At 41.5% G+C, this 18,792-nt stretch overlaps 1 non-coding gene across 1 annotated transcript; it reads right to left on the bottom strand.

Moving 5' to 3' along the window:
• Nucleotides 1-18,322: 18,322 nt before the first annotated feature.
• LOC131808709 (U6 spliceosomal RNA) lies at nucleotides 18,323-18,426 on the bottom strand. Its single transcript, XR_009344915.1, has one exon. It is a non-coding gene; the product is annotated as a U6 spliceosomal RNA (small nuclear RNA).
• Nucleotides 18,427-18,792: the final 366 nt, after the last annotated feature.

Below are 18,792 nucleotides of genomic sequence, written 5' to 3'. Positions count from 1 at the left end.
TCATGATCTCAGGAGATCATGACCTAAGCCTAAGGCAGAGGTTTTAACCCGCTGAGCCACCCAGGCACCCCTTCCCATCCCTCTTTTGCAGGGCCCAGGGGGAGGATGCCATAGGGTTGAAACTGGCTCATGATAGATGCCAAATAAATGGTAGTCGAGTGGAAAAAAATGTTAACAGCAGCAAAAAGAAATGCAATTACACATTGCAAGAGATTTGGGATTTAAGCAAATCCAGCAGCAGGAAGATCTTGCTGACAGGACATCACTAGACAGAGATATACCTTGAAAATGTTAGATGAGGGGTGCCTGGGTGGCTCAGTGGGTTAGGCCGCTGCCTTCGGCTCAGGTCATGATCTCGGGGTCCCGGGATCGAGTCCTGCATTGGGCTCTCTGCTCAGTGGGGAGCCTGCTTCCTCCTCTCTCTCTCTCTCTCTCTGCCTGCCTCTCTGCCTACTTGTGATCTCTGTCTGTCAAATAAATAAATAAAATCTTAAAAAAAAAAAAGAAAGAAAGAAAATGTTAGATGAAAAACAAAAGAAGCATCAACACACAACGATTTTTAAAGAAAGCTGTGATTACATGATATGAATGAATGGCCCTGTTCAATGAATAGCCCAGAAGAAAAGATGGGCTATTCTTTTCTGGAGCTGGAAAAAAATAGGTCTTTAGCAGTTATTTTCTGGAGGGGGCCCAAAGAGACATTATTTGTCTAAATATCTCTAGATAGGGCGCCTGGGTGGCTCAGTGGGTTAAAACCTCTGCCTTCAGCTCAGGTCATGATCTCAGGGTTCTGGGATCGAGCCCCACATCGGGCTCTCTGCTCAGCAGGGAGCCTGCTTCCCTCTCTCTCCCTGCCTGCCTCTCTGCCTATTTGTGATCTCTGTCTGTCAAATAAATAAATAAAATCTTTAAAAAAAAAAAAAGTATCCCCCCCCCCAAAAAAAATCTCTAGGTAACCAGGTCCTACTTCCATACATAAATGAGGCATCTAAGTTGGAACATATGACCTGTATGTAGTGGTTGTAAAAGAAACAAGTGATGTCAGCAAGAACATGGAAAAAGTTGAACCCTCAGACAAGCATGTGTGAATGTGAAATGGTGCAACTCCTGTGGAAAACAGTTTGGCAGTTTCTCAAAAAGTTAAATATGGAATTAACATATGATCCAGTAACTCCACTCCTAGGTGTAGAAACAAGAATTGAAAATATATTTTCAGGGACACATGGCTGGCTCAGTTGGTAACATGTGACTGTCGATCTTCTTTAAAGGTATATATAGGAGGTGTCTGGGTGGCTTAGCTGGTTAAGTGTCTGCCTTTGGCCCACAGATCATGGTCCTAGGGTCTTGGGATCAAGTCCCTCATTGGGCTGAGCAGCGAGCCCACTTCTCCCTCTGCTTCTGCTGCTCCCACACCCTGCTTGTGACTTCTCTCTCTCTGACAAATAAATAAAATATATTTTTAAAAAATCATTTAAGGGGCGCCTGGGTGGCTCAGTGGGTTAAAGCCTCTGCCTTTGGCTCAGGTCATGATCCCAGGGTCCTGGAATCGAGCCCTGCATCAGGCTCTCTGCTCAGTATGGAGCCTGCTTCCCATCCTCTCTCTGCCTGCCTCTCTACCTACTTGTGATCTCTGTCTGTCAAATAAATAAATAAATAAAATCTTTTTAAAAAATTCTTTAAAAAATATTTTTAAGGGCGCCTAGGTGGCTCAGAGGGTTAAAACCTCTGCCTTCAGCTCAGGTCATGATCCCAGAGTCCTGGGATCGAGCCCCACATCGGGCTCTCTGCTCGGCAGGGAGCCTGCTTCCTCCTCTCTCTCTCTCTGGCTGCCTGTCTGCCTACTTGTGATCTCTGCCTGTCAAATAAATGAATAAAATCTTTAAAATATACATATTTTTTAATCTTTTTTTTTTTTTTAGATTTTTAAAAAATTTATCTGATAGAGATCACAAGTAGGCAGACAGGCAGCCAGAGAGAGAGAGGTGGATCCAAGCAGGCTCCCCGCTGAGCAGGGAGCCCAATGCGGGGCTTGATCCCAGGACCCTGGGATCATGACCTGAGCCAAAGGCAGAGGCTTAACCCACTGAGCCACCCAGACACCCCTTTAAAAAAACTTAAAAAAAAAATATATATATATAATATATATAAATATGTATACCTTCAACATATGTACATGTTTTCTTTTTTAAAAGATTTTATTTATTTATTTGATAGAGAGATCACAAGGAGGCAGAGAGGCAGGCAGAGAGGGGGGGGAAGCAGGCTCCTCACTGAGCAGAGAGCCCAATGTGGGGCTCGATCCCAGAACCCACTGAGCCACCCAGGCACCCCTGTATATGCTTTCATAACATACATACATACACACATATATACATATTACATACGTATACATATATATATATGTGTTTCCAAACAAATACTTGTACACAAATGGTCATAGCAGTATATTCATAACAGCCAAAAGATGGACAGAACCAAAATGTCTATCAGTTGATGAATACATAAAGGGCGGTATAGCCATACAATGGAATATTATTCAGCCATAAAAGGGAATGAAATACTATTATGTGTTATAAAGTAAACGAATCTCAAAAACATTATGCTAAATCAAAGAAGCCAGACACAAAAGGTCATATATATCGTATGAAACATCCAGAATGGGGGCATCTGGGTGGCTCAGTGGGTTAAAGCCTCTGCCTTCAGCTTAGGTCATGATCTCAGGGTCCTGGGATTGAGCCCTGCATTGGGCTCTTTGCTCAGCAGGGAGCCTGCCTCTGTCTCTCTCTCTCTGCCTGCCTCTCTGCCTACTTATAATCTCTGTCTGTCAAATAAATAAATAAAATCTTAAAAAAAAAAAAAGAAACATTCAGAATGGGTAATTCCATAGAGATGGAAAGCAGACAGTGGTTGTCAGGGAGTGTGGGGAGGGAAGTATGGGAATGACTATTTTTTTTAAAGATTTTATTTATTTATTTGACAGAGAGAGAGAGAGAGAGATCACAAATAGGCAGAGAGGGGGAAGCAGGCTCCCCGCAGAGCAGATCTCAGAACCCTGAGATCATGACCTGAGCCAAAGGCAGAGGCTTTACCCACAGAGCCACCCAGGCGTCCCAGGAATGGCTATTTTTTTTAAAGATTTTATTTGTTTGTCAGAGAGGGAGATTAAAAAAACAGAGCCAGCACAAGCAGTGGGAGTGGCAGGCAGAGGGAGAAGTAGGCTCCCCACTGAGCAAGGAGTTTGGCCATGCAGGTCTCAATTCCAGAACCTGGGGATCATGACCTGAGCTGAAGGCAGAGACTTAACCAACTGAGCCACCCAGGCCTCCTGGGGAGTGACGCATTAAATACGCATATTTAATGCGTATGAGATTTCCTTTTGGTATGATGAAAATGGAACTAGCTAGCGATGATGGTTGTTCAACACTGCGCAATGTAGTAAATGCCAAAAATTAGACCCATTAACATGGTTAATGATTAATTTCATGTTATGTGAGTTTTACCTCAGTAAAAAAGAAGGATCTTCTGTGGGCCTCTAGAATAGAGCAAGATGCTGGAGGGAGATAATGGAAATAAAAAGACCCCAAATCTTTGCTTTCTAGTACATATCTCTCATCCTGTTACGGTTTCATTCTGTATTTTCAGGACATTGAAATAATTCCTTAGGCAAATATATACTGACGTTTTACAATGTGTTAGTCACTAAACTAGGCACTAGGAAAACAACCAATAGAGTACTAACACAGTCATGGCCTCTGCCGTCCTGGAATTTACAAACCAGCTGGAGGAGGCAGGCATTCATCAAAAGACTGTATCTGAAAAAAGATGCACAACTGTGACAAATGCTACAAGACAGGTTAAGGTGTTACGAAAACATCTTAAAGGAAAATTTAGTATGAGAAGGAGCATTGAATAAGTGAAGAACGTTCCAGTCAAAGGCTAGAATATGTGAAAGGCCTTGTAGCAGGAGGAAGTGGGAGGAAGTGTGTTGTCTTTCAGCATCTGACAGAATGTCATGTGTTTGTAGCGACACAGCTTATGAAAAGCCACACCATGCAAAGCCTTCTGAACTAAGTAAGGTGATTCAGTTACTAGTTATTTTCTCACCTCCAAATCCATCCTCTCCTTTAGGATTTTGGTGTTGAGAACTCTGCAGATATTTCTCCATTGTATAGTGGCTCTCTCTTAAGGACTCCTGACAGAGACTACTAGAAGAACTCTGCAAGGCTCAGGGGGAATGATGGAAGCCTCCTTCCTGTTGGCTTCCTGTTGCTCTCTATGGCATCCAGCAAAACTTCTCAGTTCCAGGAGAGGCAGTCTCTTCCCATTGCAAGCAGCTGAATCAGAATGCAGTTTTTCCAACACTTATAGAACCAGTCTCATTATTTCTTCTTTGGAGACACCAGCACTGACTACCCAGGTCCGCTCCTACTCACAGGTCTGGGTCTCAACCCCATGGGGCCCTTCCTCTGAATTCAGAGACACAAACACCTGTCAAGCAGCATCTCCTCTCTGTCTCTGTCTCTCTCTCTCTCTCTCTTTTTTAAGAGAAGCCTTCAAGCTTATTTTATTTTATTTTATTTTTTGTCATTTGACAGAGAGAGATCACAGTAGGCAGAGAGGCAGGCAGAGAGAGGGGTGGGGAAGTAGGCTCCCCACTGAGCAGAGAGCCCAATGGATGCAAGGCTCCATCCCAGGATGCTGGGATCATGACCTGAGCCGAAGACAGAGGCTTTAACCCACTGAGCCACCCAGGTGCCCCAAGCATCTCCTCTTTAGATATCTGAATTTCAGCTCTTTTTGGCCCTTTAAAAAAAATTTTTTTTTAAGTTTTGCATTTTAGTAATTTCAACTTCTACTCTTTGTTTCCTCAGCCCGAGGTGGTGGTAGCTGTTCCTACAGTTATTACCACCACAATACCTTAGATTTCTCCTTTTCTTTCTTCAGTTATGTAGTCAACAATCAATTACATTGATTTCTCTCTCTTTTGGGGTGCCTGAGTGGGTCAGTCGTTTAAGCAGCTGCCTTGGCCCAGGTCATGATCCCAGGGTCCTGGGATCGAGCCCTGCATCCAGGCTCCTTGCTCAGCAGGAGCCTGCGTCTCGCTTTCCCTCTACTTGCCACATCTCCTGGTTGTTCTCTCTCCCTCTATGTCAAATAAATAAATTCTTCAAAAAGAAAAAAAATAAATTATTTCTCTTTTGTAACGTGGTTTCTACCTCCTTATATGACCTTGACTGATATATAAGGATCTGACATTTACTCTTGAAGATCCATTTCAAATGCTACCTTCTACATGTCTTTCCCCATTTCCCTCAGTCAAAATTATTCCTTCAGTTAATTTTTTTTTAAAGATTTATTTATTTATTTTAGAGAGCGAGAGAGAGAGAGAGAGAAAGCATGTTCTCAAGTGGGAGGAGGGGGACAGGGGGAGAGAGAATCCTCAAGCCAACTCCTTGCTAAGCATGGAGACTGACGTGGGGCTTGAACCCAGGACACTGAAATCATGACTTGAGCTGAAGTCAAGAGCTGGATACTTAACTCACTAGTAGCCCAGGCACCCCTCCTTCAGTTAATTCTTAATATCTTTCTTAAGGCCTATAGGCTTTTGTTTTTCTAACCATAAGCCAAATCACTCCCTAATTATCATGCCTAATAATATCCTTTTGTTGCCCTACAATTACATTGAAATCCCATCACTCAAATTAACTCTGGATCTAACCAATTTACCTACCAATTCTAACAGAGCAGGGTAGGTATAGAGCAGGCAGGAACAGATATGGGTTCTCATCCATTCTCGTACATATTGTAATTCAGTACAATTTACTTAATCTCTTAGTAAAGTTTCACTTTTCCTAGCCTTGAAGACACCTCTGAGGAGTAAGTAAAATAATATAAAAAGATTAAGATAATGTATGTGAAGACCTGAGCACCATTCGAAAACATTATTTTTCTTATTAGTTTACAATTTATCCAGCTATGAATACAAGACTTAGTTTTTGTTTAGATTAAAAAAAAAAAAATGCCAGGGGCACCTGGCAGGTTAAGCGTCTGTTGGTTAATGGTCTCAGTTGATTGTCTGCTTTCGGCTCAGGTCATGATCTCATGGCCCTGGGATGGAGCCCCATGTTGGGCTCCCTGCTCGGCTGGGAGTCTGCTTGTCCTTTCCTCCCCACTTGAGCTCTCTCTTTCTCTAAAATAAATAAAATCATTTAAAAAAAGATGATTAAGTACAGTTATCACACTTTTCCTTGCAGATTCCCCTTTACTCTCTCTGTTCTAGTCAACTGGCTTCCTTGTTGTTCCTTAAATATCCAATCTATATTTGTACCACTAAGAGCCCTGCATTTGCTGTAAGTTTCGCCTAGGACATTCTTCTCAACATAGATGCAGCTCTGCCTTCTTCCTATCTCAAGGTCACTAATCAGATCTTATTGTCTCTCTGAGGCCTTTTCTGACCATCCTATTCAAAATGGTGGCTGGCTCTCAGGGCGCCTGCATGGCTCAGTTAATTAAGTACCTGCCTCCAGCTCAGGTCTTGGTCCCAGCGGGTCATGATCCCAATGTCCTGGGATTGGGCCCAGTGTTGGTCTACCTGCTTGGCAGGGCGCCTGCTTCTCCCTCTGCCCCTACTCCCCGCTTCTGCTTTCTCTCTCTCTCTCAAAGTAAATAAATAAAATCTTTTAAAAATGTTTTTAATACAATGCTTTGGAAAACATGCCTTCATTCTCTCTCTGTCAAATAAATTAAATTAAATTAAATTTTAAAAGATTTTATTTATTTATTTGACCGAGAGAGATCACAAGTAGGCAGAGAGGCAGGCAGAGAGGGAGGAGGAAGCAGACTCCCCGCTGAGCAGAGAGCCAGATGTGGGACTCGATCCCAGGACCTTGAGATCATGACCTGAACTGAAGACAGAGGCTTAACCCACTGAGCCACCCAGGCGCCCTAAAAAAAAAAAAAAAAAAAAAAAAAAAAAAAAGTAGTTCTCCCTAACTACTTACTCCCCTTTCCTACTTTATTTTTCTTCATAGTATTTGTCATCATCTGACATACCATATATTTTACTTATTTCATTGCCCATCTCCTACCTTTATTAGACTATAAAAACTATGAAGGCAGGGATTTTTCTTTATTTTGTTAATTATTATATCTCCAGGGCGTGGAATAATACTCAAGACTACATGGTATGCTGATAACTTTCTCTCACCAAAAAAATCCCAAAACCAAACCAAACAAAAAAATGTTGCATATTGTTTGCCATAGTGTAAATATTCCCACTCTGGCCTATTTTAAGCTACCAAAATGAGTATTTATCAGCTCTTGAAAACCACTAGAAGCTGGTTCTAGCACTCCATTATATGTCTGTAACAAGGAATGAACTATGTAACCTGTTTTAACGTCTCAGTTTTCTTATTGTGAAATATCTGTGGGATAATAACAGAACTTAGTTTATAAAACTGAGGCAAAAGTTGGGGCATCTGGGTGGCTCAGCTGGTTAAGCTACTGCCTTCAGCTCAGGTCATGATTCCTCAGTGCTGGGTTTGAGTCCTGGGAATCCAGTCCCACATCAGGCTCCCTGCTTAGGAGGGAGTCTGCTTCTCCCTCTTCCTCTGCCCCTTCTCCACCCATGCTCTCTCTCACATAAATAAATAAAATCTTAAGAAAAAAAAAAAAACCTGAGGCAAAAGTTAAATGAGTTAATGTAAGTAAGGCAGATAAAATCAGTAGCTGACACATAGTGTTAACTTTATTATTTTTATTATTTATGTATTTATCATATGTACTTTTCTCCATATGCCACCAACGTTGGCTTGTGATTTCTGTTGTTTTCTGCTACATTTTCCAATGTTTGTATTGATTCAAACAGGTCTATCAAGTTCTGTGGCATTCTTGGATCTGGCAACAGAATACCTAGTTTGCTGGCCATGGATTTGATGATTTCCAACAGGTATAAAATCTTGGCAAACATCTCTTGAGGTGTTGATTTATTATTGTATTTCCTTAAAGATTTTATTTATTTATTTGAGAGAGAGAGGGAGACAGAAAGCACAAGGACGAGCAGGGGCAGAGGGAGAGGGAGAAGCAGACTCCCCGCCGAGCAGGGAGCCCAATGTGGTGCTTGATCCCAGGAACCTGAGCCAAAGGCAGACATTTTACCGACTGAACAAACCAGGTACCCCAAATTTTGCCTCAGTTTTTAAAACTAGGTTCTATTACTAATCCATAGGTATTTCACAAATAAGAAAACAGACTTAAGATGGTTTGCAAACTTTACTCCATGTGATTTGAAATCACATTTTAAAATTTTTAAATTATCTTGGGGTGCCTGGGTGGCTAAGTGGGTTAAGTCTCTGCCTTTGGCTCAGGCTATGGTCTCAGGGTCCGGGGATGGAGCCCTGCATCTGCCTCTCTGCTCAGCAGGGAGCCTGTTTCCTGCCTCTTTCTCTGCCTGCCTGTCTACTTGTGATCTCTCTCTGTGTCAATTAAATAAATAAATAATCTTAAAAAAAATTTTTTTCCCTTATTTATTTATTTGACAGACAGAGAGAGATCACAAGCAGGCAGAGAGGCAGGTGGTGGGGGGGGGGGGCGGTGAGAAGGTTTCCTGCTGAGCAGAGAGCCCAATGCCGGACCTGATCCCAGGACCCTGAGATCATGACCTGAGTCAAAGACAGAGGCCTTAACCCACTGAGCTACCAGGCGCCCCAATAAATAATCCTAAAAAATAAATAAATAAAATTTTAAGTCATCTTTACACCCAAGATAGCACCCCATTTTTTTTTTTTAAGACTTTATGTTTAGGGATGCCTGGGTGGCTCAGTCAGTTAAGCGGCTGCCTTCAACTCAGGTCATGATCCCAGGGTCCTGTATGGAGGCCTGCATCAGGCTCCTTGCTCAGGGAGCCTGTTTCTCTCTCTGCCTCTGCCTGTCACTCTGTCTGCTTGTGTGCTCTCTCTCTGTGACAAATAAATAAATAAATAAATAAAATCTTTTTTAAAAAAAGGAAAATATATTTTAAAAAATATTTTATGTTTAAGTCCTGTGTTCATGATCTATTCATTGACTTTGATCATTTTCTTATTGGAGATTCCGCTAAAATTGAGTGTGATAGATTCCCACTGAAGGTTTTGGGGAGCAGAGAGGAATGCAGGAAGACTTATCATCTGTCTTACCCCACTTTCTTCATCTGTTCACAAAGTCTCAGATGGCCTGTATCTCCCTACCTAGAAAATGTCTGTCCTTAAAAATGTTTGTTTTACTTCCTCTAGGAAGTTGGCCTTTATCCTGCCTACCCTTGCTAGACTCAATCAATCTCTCATTATTGCTCTTTTTTTTTTTTAAAGATTTTATTTATTTATTTGAGAGAGAGACAGTGAGAGAGAAGATGAGCGAGGAGAAGGTCAGAGAGAGAAGCAGATTCCCCGTGGAGCTGGGAGCCCTATGCGGGACTCGATCCTGGGACTCCGGGATCATGACCTGAGCCCAAGGTAGTTGTCCAACCAACTGAGCCACCCAGGCGTCCCTCATTATTGCTCTTATTGGACTGAAATTCAACTTACACATTTGACTTCACTACCAGATTGTGAGCTACTCTGAAAACATTGACTGCTTCTTCTTTATCTCTCTTGCCCTCCCCCAGCTCCTAGCATCCTGCCTGGAATGTGCTGGTTGTTTAACAACTATTTGTTGAATTGGTTGGGGTTGTTTTGGAGATGCATCAGTAGAAAGCTGGGATGTAAAGAAGGATGAAAGGACTCAGAAATGGAGCATGTTGCCCAGTGACAATTAAATATAGACAAGCAGGGCATGTTCCCACACAGACAGGAATTTTGTAAGATTTCAAAGTCGGCTGCGTGGGTGAGTCGAAAAGTCAGAGAAGATTTCATTGGAAAGGTACATAAGTGCTAATTTGTGAAAGGTCTTCCATGTTCTGCTAAGAACAGTAGCCAGTGTGTCCTGGAGTGGACTTAGACTAGCTCATGAATCAAAGATTTAAATGTCCAGGAATTTTGTCAGTCAGTTGACCTCACACTGATAGTTTGAAATCAGGCAGTGTGGGTATTTACACCACAGATAGATCTGCAAATACTGAAAATCTTCCTTTTTTTTTTTTTTTTCTCAGAAATACAGTTGTTGATAGGCCACTGGAAAGTTTTTTTTTTAAAAGATTTTATTTATTAATTTGAGAAAGAGAGTGAGCAAGAGTGAGAGAGAGAAGGAGCAGGAGGAGAGGGAGAAGCAGACTCCTCACTGAGCAGAGAGCCCAACATGGGGCTCAATCCCAGGACTCCGGGATCATGACCTGAGCTGAAGGCAGATACTTAATGGACTAAGCCACCCAGGTGCCCCGGCCACTGGAAACTTTTGAACATCACATTTAAAAGGTTGTCAAAACTTATAAGGTTGTTATAAAGGTTGGATGAGAAAATACATATGTAAAGAAACTTAGAGAACCTGGCGTAATGGAAGTATTCCAAAGATATTGTTTGATATTATCATGAGAAACTTTGAGTACCTGTTTCATGTTAGACATTATTCCATGCACTGAGGATACAGCAGTAAACAAAACAACATCCCTACCCTTATGAATTATTTTTTTAAAGATTTTTATTTATTTGACAAAGAGAGAGACAGGAGAGGTAACACAAGCAGGGAGAGTGGGAGAGGGAGTAGCAGGCCTCCAGTGGAGCAGGGAGCCCAATATGGGCCTCGATGCCAGGACTCTGGGATCATGACCTGAGCCAAAGACAGATGCTTAACAACTGAGCCACCCAGGCATCCCACCTCCAACCCTCGTCTTATGAATTCTAAATTCTAAGCATATGAAACAGATTTTTTAAAGGTTTTATTTAAGTAATCTCTATATCCTTTATTTAAGAAATCTCTATTATTTAAGTAATCTCTAACGTGGGGCTCGAACTCATGACTCCAAGATTAAGAGTCACATGTTCTTCTGACTGAGCCAGACTGGCACCCCTGCACTTATATTATTCTTAGCAATGTGACCTTAGACAAGCAACTTCACTTTTCTGGGCTTCCATTCCTTCAGCTAAAAATGATGATAATAAATAAGACCTCTCTCCAAGGGTTACTGTTTAAAATGAAATAATTCATGTAAAGTACTTAGCACAATGCCTGGCAAACAGTAAATTTTCACTAAATTATCATTATTAGTATTTTTTTCCAGAAGGGATAAAGATTCAATGTGGAACGGGAAGGGGATAGTGTAGGGATGAAAGGATAATTTGGAAAATTTATAGGGAATATAAATATAACTTTTCTTTTGTCACCTGGCCTTTGAAAAGTCACCATCTAAGGCAAGTGGTGGGAGGTAGAAGCTCTCTGGGGCAGGGAGAGTTAAATGTGGGCAAGACCCAGTTCTCTTGTAGTTGTCAGGTTTTGTCATTTGGGTTTATATGACGCCTTTCATTTCTACTTTAGTCAAGTATGCAGAGGTTTTTGCCTCTATTTTACCTCCTGCAGTAAAAAGGGTCCCCTGAAAATAAGGGATGAGGAGGGATGATGATTTAGCATCTAGGCTAAACAAAAAACTTAAAGACCCACAGGCGTCTGGCTGGCTCAGCAGGAGGAGCATATGATTCTTGATCTCAGGTTTGTAAATTCGGCCCCACACTGGGTGTAGAGATTATGTAAATAAATACATTTAAAAAGAAAAAGGAAAAGTGTAAAGACCTGAAAAGGTTTATGAAGTAGCAAGGAAAGAACAAAACAAAACGAAACAATGATATAGACAAGGAGAGCAGAGAAAGTTGAATAAGGTGTGAGAGTACCTGTGACTACCTGTTTTTCCATAATTACCATCCAATGACTTTCTTTAGTTGCTATTTAGAGCCTGGAATTTGGAATCCAGATTGGATATCAGATATGGTTTTAGGCCTAAGGAAACTATGGGTTGTGCTGGGTAGGGGAGAAGTCAAGAAGGTGAGATTTCAAATGTACAAGTGTGGGGCAACAAAGAAGAGGGAGAGAGCTTTGGGGTCTTAGCTAGTCAATAAGCAGGCAGGAAGGAATCCAGTGGGATTTGAGCAACAGAATGTGAATTCCATTTTTTTTTTTTTTAACATCAAATGTGCATAATTACAGATATACTGAAACATTTGTTTCTTGGTGCAATTTCCATTAAACCAGACACAACCCCATTTTTTCTCTCCTTTATTTTTTTCCTGTTTTGAACATACAAGGCTGTTTATTGAAACATTGTTTATAACAATTGGAAACGTTGTGAATGATCATCAATAAAAGAATTATTTATTGCAACATTGTTTTTTTCTCTTTTATAAATAAAATCTTTCCCCAAATCATCATCACCTTTTTCATCCTCCCCAGACTGGGCTTCATTTTAGCCAAAACGATGTTCTATCTTAAATTTTCTTTTTTCCCCCCTTCTTTCTCCTTATTGCAAAATTGTTTATGAACATTGGAAACCAAGTGAACGGCCCCTCTTTGAGTTACACTTCCTTAGCCTCCACTCTCACTCTCATTTCCCCACATACTGCAAACCAACTGTTTATATATATGTACATTTGTGGATAGAATTTTTTTAGCCCCACCCTGATAGAATAGAATTTTTTTTAAAGATTTTATTTATTTTACTTGACAGACGGAGATCACAAGTAGGCAGAGAGGCAGGCAGAGAGAGAGGAGGAAGCAGGCTATCTGCTTAGCAGCGAGCCTGATGCGGGGCTCGATCCCACAAACCTGGGATCATGATCTGAGCCGAAGGCAGAGGCTTTAACCCACTGAGCCACCCAGGTGCGCCTAGAATAGAATTTTTTAATGTTGTTGAATTTATAATATTTTCCTTAATAACTTGTCCTTTCATGCTTAAGGAGATTTCCTCTACATTAAGATCATCAAAATAATTTCCAACATCTCTTTTATTTTTTATTTTTTTTAAAGATTTTATGTATTTATTTATTTGTCAGAGAGAGAGAGAGAGAGAGAGAAAGCATAAGCAGGCAGAGGCAGAGAGAGAAGCAGGCTCCCTGCTGAGCAAGGAACCCCACATGGGACTCGACCCCAGGATCCCGGGATCATGACCCGAGCCGAAGGCAGCAGCTTAACCTACTGAGCCACCCAGGCGTCCCTCCAATATCTCTTTTAAAGACACACAGGGTGACATTGACATGTGTGATATACACAGTTGTACAGTGGGTTATACACATTTTTTGCTAGAAACTGCAACATTACTCATTTCTTTTCTTATCAGGAATGAAAGTAAATAAGAATAACACAATGGGGGGGGGCATCTGGGTGGCTCAGTGGGTTAAGAGTCTGCCTTCGGCTCAGGTCATGATCTCAGGGTCTTGGGATCGAACCCCACATCAGGCTCTCTGCTCAACAGGGAGACTCTCTCTCTGCCTGCCTCTCTGCCTACTTGTGACCTCTCTCTGTGTCAAATAAATAAATAAAATCTTTAAAAAAAGAAGAATAACAAATTGGGAATAATCTTGAAACTGCTTCTATTTCTTAAACTATAAATAAATTGCTGAATTTTAATTACTACAAGTAACAGATTACTTGTGACATATTTTGCAGCTGTAGAGTTATATCCCTGGGGAATCCATTGAAGGCAAATTGCAATCTCTAACATTGCATGTTCTTCTGTGGCTCAGAGCTTCCATTTCTGAGAATTTATTTATTAATTTTTTTTGAGAGTTTGCATTTATTTTTTTTTGAAAATTTTATTTTTTATTTTTATTTTATTATATTTTATTTATTCTTCTGCTGAGCAGAGAGCCAGATGCAGGGGTCAATCCCAGGACCCTGAGATCATGACCTGAGCTGAAGGCAGAGGCTTTAACCCACTGAACCACCCAGGTGCCCTGATTTTTTTTTTTAAGATTTTAATTATCTATTTGACAGAGACAGACAGAGAGAGAGGAACACAAGCAGGGGGAGTGGGAGAGGGAGAAGCAGGCTTCCCGCAGAGCAGGGAGCCCGATTCAGGGCTCCATCCCAGGACCCTGGGATCATTACCTGAGCTGAAGGCAGATGCTTAACAACTGAGCCACCCAGATGCCCCCTTTTCTGAGAATTTAGACTATAGTTCTGTCTGCACACATGTGCTTTACTATTTGTAAATGGAACATTGTTTTTAACTTGCAAAAGATTGGAAACAACCTAAATCTCCTTTGATAAGGAACTGATTAAGCAGATTATAGTATATCCACACAAGAAACACTGTGGAGCAAGAATATAAAACAAGATAATGAGGAAGTTATTTTTCTGCCATTGTACAAAATGTATTCTAGGGTGTCCAAATATGTTGTTTGGTGAAAAAAGTAAGGTGGAGGATAAATGCTTCCTTTTGGGGGCACCTGGCTGGCTCACTCAAGAGCATATGATACTTGGTCTCAGGTTTGTGAGTTTGAGCTCTGCCACACTGGGTGTAGAAGTTACTTAAAAAAAAAAAAAAAAAAAAAAAAAAACCTTACAAAAATTTAAATGCTTCCTTTTGTCTAAAAGAGTCAGAATATATTTGAGCTTATATATATATTTTTTGAACTTATATTTGAATTTGCTTATATACGTATGGAGAAATCTTGAGAAGATTCTTAAGAAAGTAAGAGTGGTAGTTAACCAGTGGAAACAGGACCAATGAGGGACAAGAATTTGAGGGAGACTTTGCATTGCATACCTTTTATATAGTTTCTGGGATTTGAACCATATGGCATAGCATTAATTATATATATATATTTAAAGATTTTATTTATTTATTTGACAGACAGAGATCACAAGGAGGCAGAGAGGCAGGCAGAGGGTGGGGCTGGGGCGGGGGAGCAGGCTCCCTGCTAAGCAGAGTGCCCCATGAAGGGCTCGATCACAGGACCCTGAGATCATGACCTGAGCTGAAGGCAGAGGCTTAACCCACTGAGCCACCCAGGTGCCCCAATTATATATATATATTTTTTTAAGATTTTGTTTATTTAGGGGCGCCTGGGTGGCTCAGCGGGTTGGGCCTCTGCCTTCGGCTCAGGTCATGATCCCGGGGTCCTGGGATCGAGCCCCACATCGGGCTCTCTGCTCAGCGGGGAGCCTGCTTACCCCACTCTGTCTGTCTGCCTCTCTGCCTACTTGTGATCTCTGTCAAATAAATAAATAAATAAATAAGATTTTGTTTATTTATTTGACAGACAGAGATCACAAGTAGGCAGAGAGGCAGGCAGAGAGAGATGAGGAAGCAGGCTCCCTGCTGAGCAGAGAGCCTGATGGAGGGCTCGAACCCAGGACCCTGGGATTATGTATGACCTGAGCCGAAGGCAGAGGCTTTAACCCACTGAACCACCCAGGAGTCCCAGCATTAACTATATAAAATTAAATTATAAGACATTTGAGGAATCAAGTACCAGCAGGTTTAGAGACTGTTTGTTCATTTAATTAACTTCTTTAACCTCCATTCCTTTAGTCTCTTGGGCTAAACTCCTTCCTCCTTTCTCTTTATCTCTGGATTGGCATGCATTTCAATAATTTAAGTGTTTAAATTATAGAGAACAGTGCTAGGGACTGGGCCTCTCAAAGGACAAAGTAGAATAGGACTTGGTTCCTTGAAGTGGTCCAAGTGGATTTTATTACTTTTTAAAGATATTTTCTTTTCTTTCTTTTTCTTTTTCTTTCTTTTTTTTTTTTTTTTAAGATTTTCTTTATTTATATGACAGACAGAGATCACAAGCAGGCAGAGAGAGAGGTGGAAAGCAGGCTCCCCGCTGAGCAGAGAGCCCAATGAGGGGCTGGATCCCAGACTCTGGGATCGTGACCTGGGCTGAAGGCAGAGGCTTTAACCCACTGAGCCACCCAGGCGCCCCTCTTTCTTTTTCTTAAGTAGGCTCCATGCCCAGTATAGAGCCCAGCACAGGGCTTGAACCCACAACCCTGAGATCAAGACCTTTGCTGAATTTAAGAGTTGGACGCTTAACCAACTGAGCCACCCAGGTGCACCTTATTATTCTTTTTAGTATCTAGGACAAGAATAAAAAATGTTCTCCTCTCCTTTTCCTCTTCTCTCCCTCTTATAATCTTGCGGAATGCTGGAAATATATTAGAATTCCTATTTAATTCTCCTCCCCCTCACTTGGAGAGCACAGGGCTTGGGGAACTCAAGAAACTTCCATCAGGTCCAGACTGGAAGACATCAGGCCAAGCCCAAGACTCAACTTGCTTCCCTTGGGCCCCCAGCGCCTTGTGAAGGTTCTTGGACCTCTCAGATGCTGTTTTGACTGTGGTTTCCGGCTTCCTGAGTTCTCACACTCAGCAGAGTGCTGCAGATATCATACCCCAGTTCCTACTTTGAAGACTGACAGCCTCAAATTGGTGATACTCTGAGTATATAGGGTCTGAGTGTGAGTCACAGCTGAAGGGCTTGCTTTTCTATTTTAGTTTTCCCCTTTTCCCTAGACAGACTCATTGTAAATACCCTGGGGTTGCATAAGGACAGAGTGTAAATGTTTGCTGGCTAGAAGCTGAGGAAGATCAGTTTTCTAATTGAATATCTTATCTCATGTTAGGCTTTTAGTTCTCCTTTAGCCAGGGACATTTTAAATACTCTAGATGAAGACAAATCTAGTAAGAAAGTAATCAGAAAATCATTTATACAGAACTTTGCAGTTTATAATAAATTTTCTCATATGCTATTTAACTTAAAATGTGACAGTGTAAGGAGAAAAGTGATGTTTAGGGAGTGAAAGTACTTTCCATGCAGGTACTGCTTTCTTCTCGTTCTACTATAAACCTTCTGTGCATGCAGGGTTTCCCTGTGGAACTGTCATTTTATAGGCTGGGACCAGAGTTCTGAATTGGTTGGATAATCAGGAGATATTCTACTCTGGAACTGAGGCTGCTTTACATTTATTATCTCACTCATTCATTAATTGCAACTATTTGTTGAATACCTATCTCGTACAAAGAAAGGCTCTACCTAAGACATAATTGGGAAGGTGAGACCAACTACTAGTGAGATGCTGGGGAGGATCTTATGGTCTAAAGATGGATGCTGCTAAGGAGGCAGGGGTAAGACTGGGGTTTTAGATCAGAATTTTGCAAACTGGAGTTCTGTGACTTGCAGCCAGTGAAGGACCAGTTTAGAAGAAGCTGGCAAATCAGATTTCTGCAGGAATCAGAAAGAGCTTAATTCCCAAGATACTTTTTTCATATCTGTATCAAGTTATTTTTGCCTGGCCAGCACCAGCTCTCCTCGCTTTCCCAATTCAGGGGAATAGCCTTAGGGACAAATTGCTCCTCTTCTTTGCCTGGCAGCCAGGATTGATCCATGTGACCTGAGGTTGACCAATCAACAGTGGCTCTGGGCCAAGATTTTTGCCTCTTAAGTGAGTGACTCAAAGACAAAAGGATGTTAGGATTGAACTCCAGCTGTGGTGTGTGGTGCTGTTGGCAGCAGCAGCTGCTTCTTGGTGAAGCTGCTTTTCTGTTTTTTTTTTTTTTTTTTTTTGCAAGCTTGCCCTCAGGTCCATGCTCTAGGCCCCTAATATATTTGTAATATATTTCTCTTTGTATTGGCAACAGTGTCCATGCCTGTACTCGAAACGGACAAAAAGAACTTAAACTTCCAAATTGCAAAGATTTCTTTACCAGGCTGTGCGATCCTTGAGAGCAGGGCTTACATCTCATTTTGCCCATATCTTTGGTGCCCAGCTCACGCCTGGGTTTCAATACATGCAGACTGAAAAAGTGAAGAAACATGTTGTATTTATGTGGGCCTATTGAGTGTGGGATTCTTGGCATTATTATGGTTGTGGGAGAACAAGTCCTCTATATGCTACAACAGTCATTAACATTTTTAAAAAAATATTTTATTTATTTATTTGACAGAGAGATCACAAGGAGGCAGAGAGAGAGGGGCTAAGCAGGCTCCCTGCTGAGTAGAGAGCTCAATGCGGGGCTTGATCCCAGGACCCTGAGATCATGACCTGAGCTGAAGGCAGAGGCTTAACCCACTGAGCCACCTAGGTGCCCCAACATTTTTTTTTTTTTTGAAGATTCCATTTATTTATTTGAGAGAGAGCATAGAGGGAGAATGAGAGGGAGAAACAGACTCCCCACTGAGCCGAGAGCCTGATGTGGGGATCCCAGGACCCTGAGATCATGACTTGAACCAAGGCAGATGTTTAACCAACTGAGTTGTCCAGGCACCCCAGCTACTAACATTTGAACAATTTCATGTTAAGAAACATAACCCAAGAGGATCCTGGGAAGGTCTTTCATTATTGCATTGGAGCACTTCGCTGAGTTTATGAAGGTGGTTCTGGTCCTCAAATTCCTAAAGGGTGTTTTTTTTTGTTTTGTTACACATATGGAATATTTCACTAATTTGCATGTTTTCCTCGGACAGGGGACATGCTAATATCTGTATTGTTATAATTTCTGTATATGTGCTGCTGAAGTGAACACAGCTGAAGGCTTTGTTCCTAATTTCCCAGAACCTCTTCCTCTGCCCTGAGTTAATGGCCTCTTCAAGCCTCATTTGAAAAACATGTCTCCTATGGGTGTGGGACATAGAGAAGAATCTACTAGGGGTGCCTGGGTGGCTCAGTTGTTTAAACGTCTGCCTTCAGTTCAGACAATGATCCCAGGGTCCTGGGATTGAGTCCTGAGTTGGGCTCCCTAATCCTCCCTAATCATCAGGGAGCCTGCTTCTCACTCTCCCTCTCCCTCTGGCTTGTGCTCTCTCACTCTCTCTCAAATAAGTAAATAACACCTAAAAAGAAAAAAAAAACAACTCCTAAAAAATAAAAAAAAAAAGAATCTACTAATTTT

The sequence above is a fragment of the Mustela lutreola genome, chromosome 9, assembly GCF_030435805.1.
Source record: "Mustela lutreola isolate mMusLut2 chromosome 9, mMusLut2.pri, whole genome shotgun sequence".
In the NCBI taxonomy this organism is placed as follows: domain Eukaryota; kingdom Metazoa; phylum Chordata; class Mammalia; order Carnivora; family Mustelidae; genus Mustela; species Mustela lutreola.
Note: the sequence above shows the minus strand (reverse complement) of the source record. Positions and strands in the feature narration are given on the sequence as shown.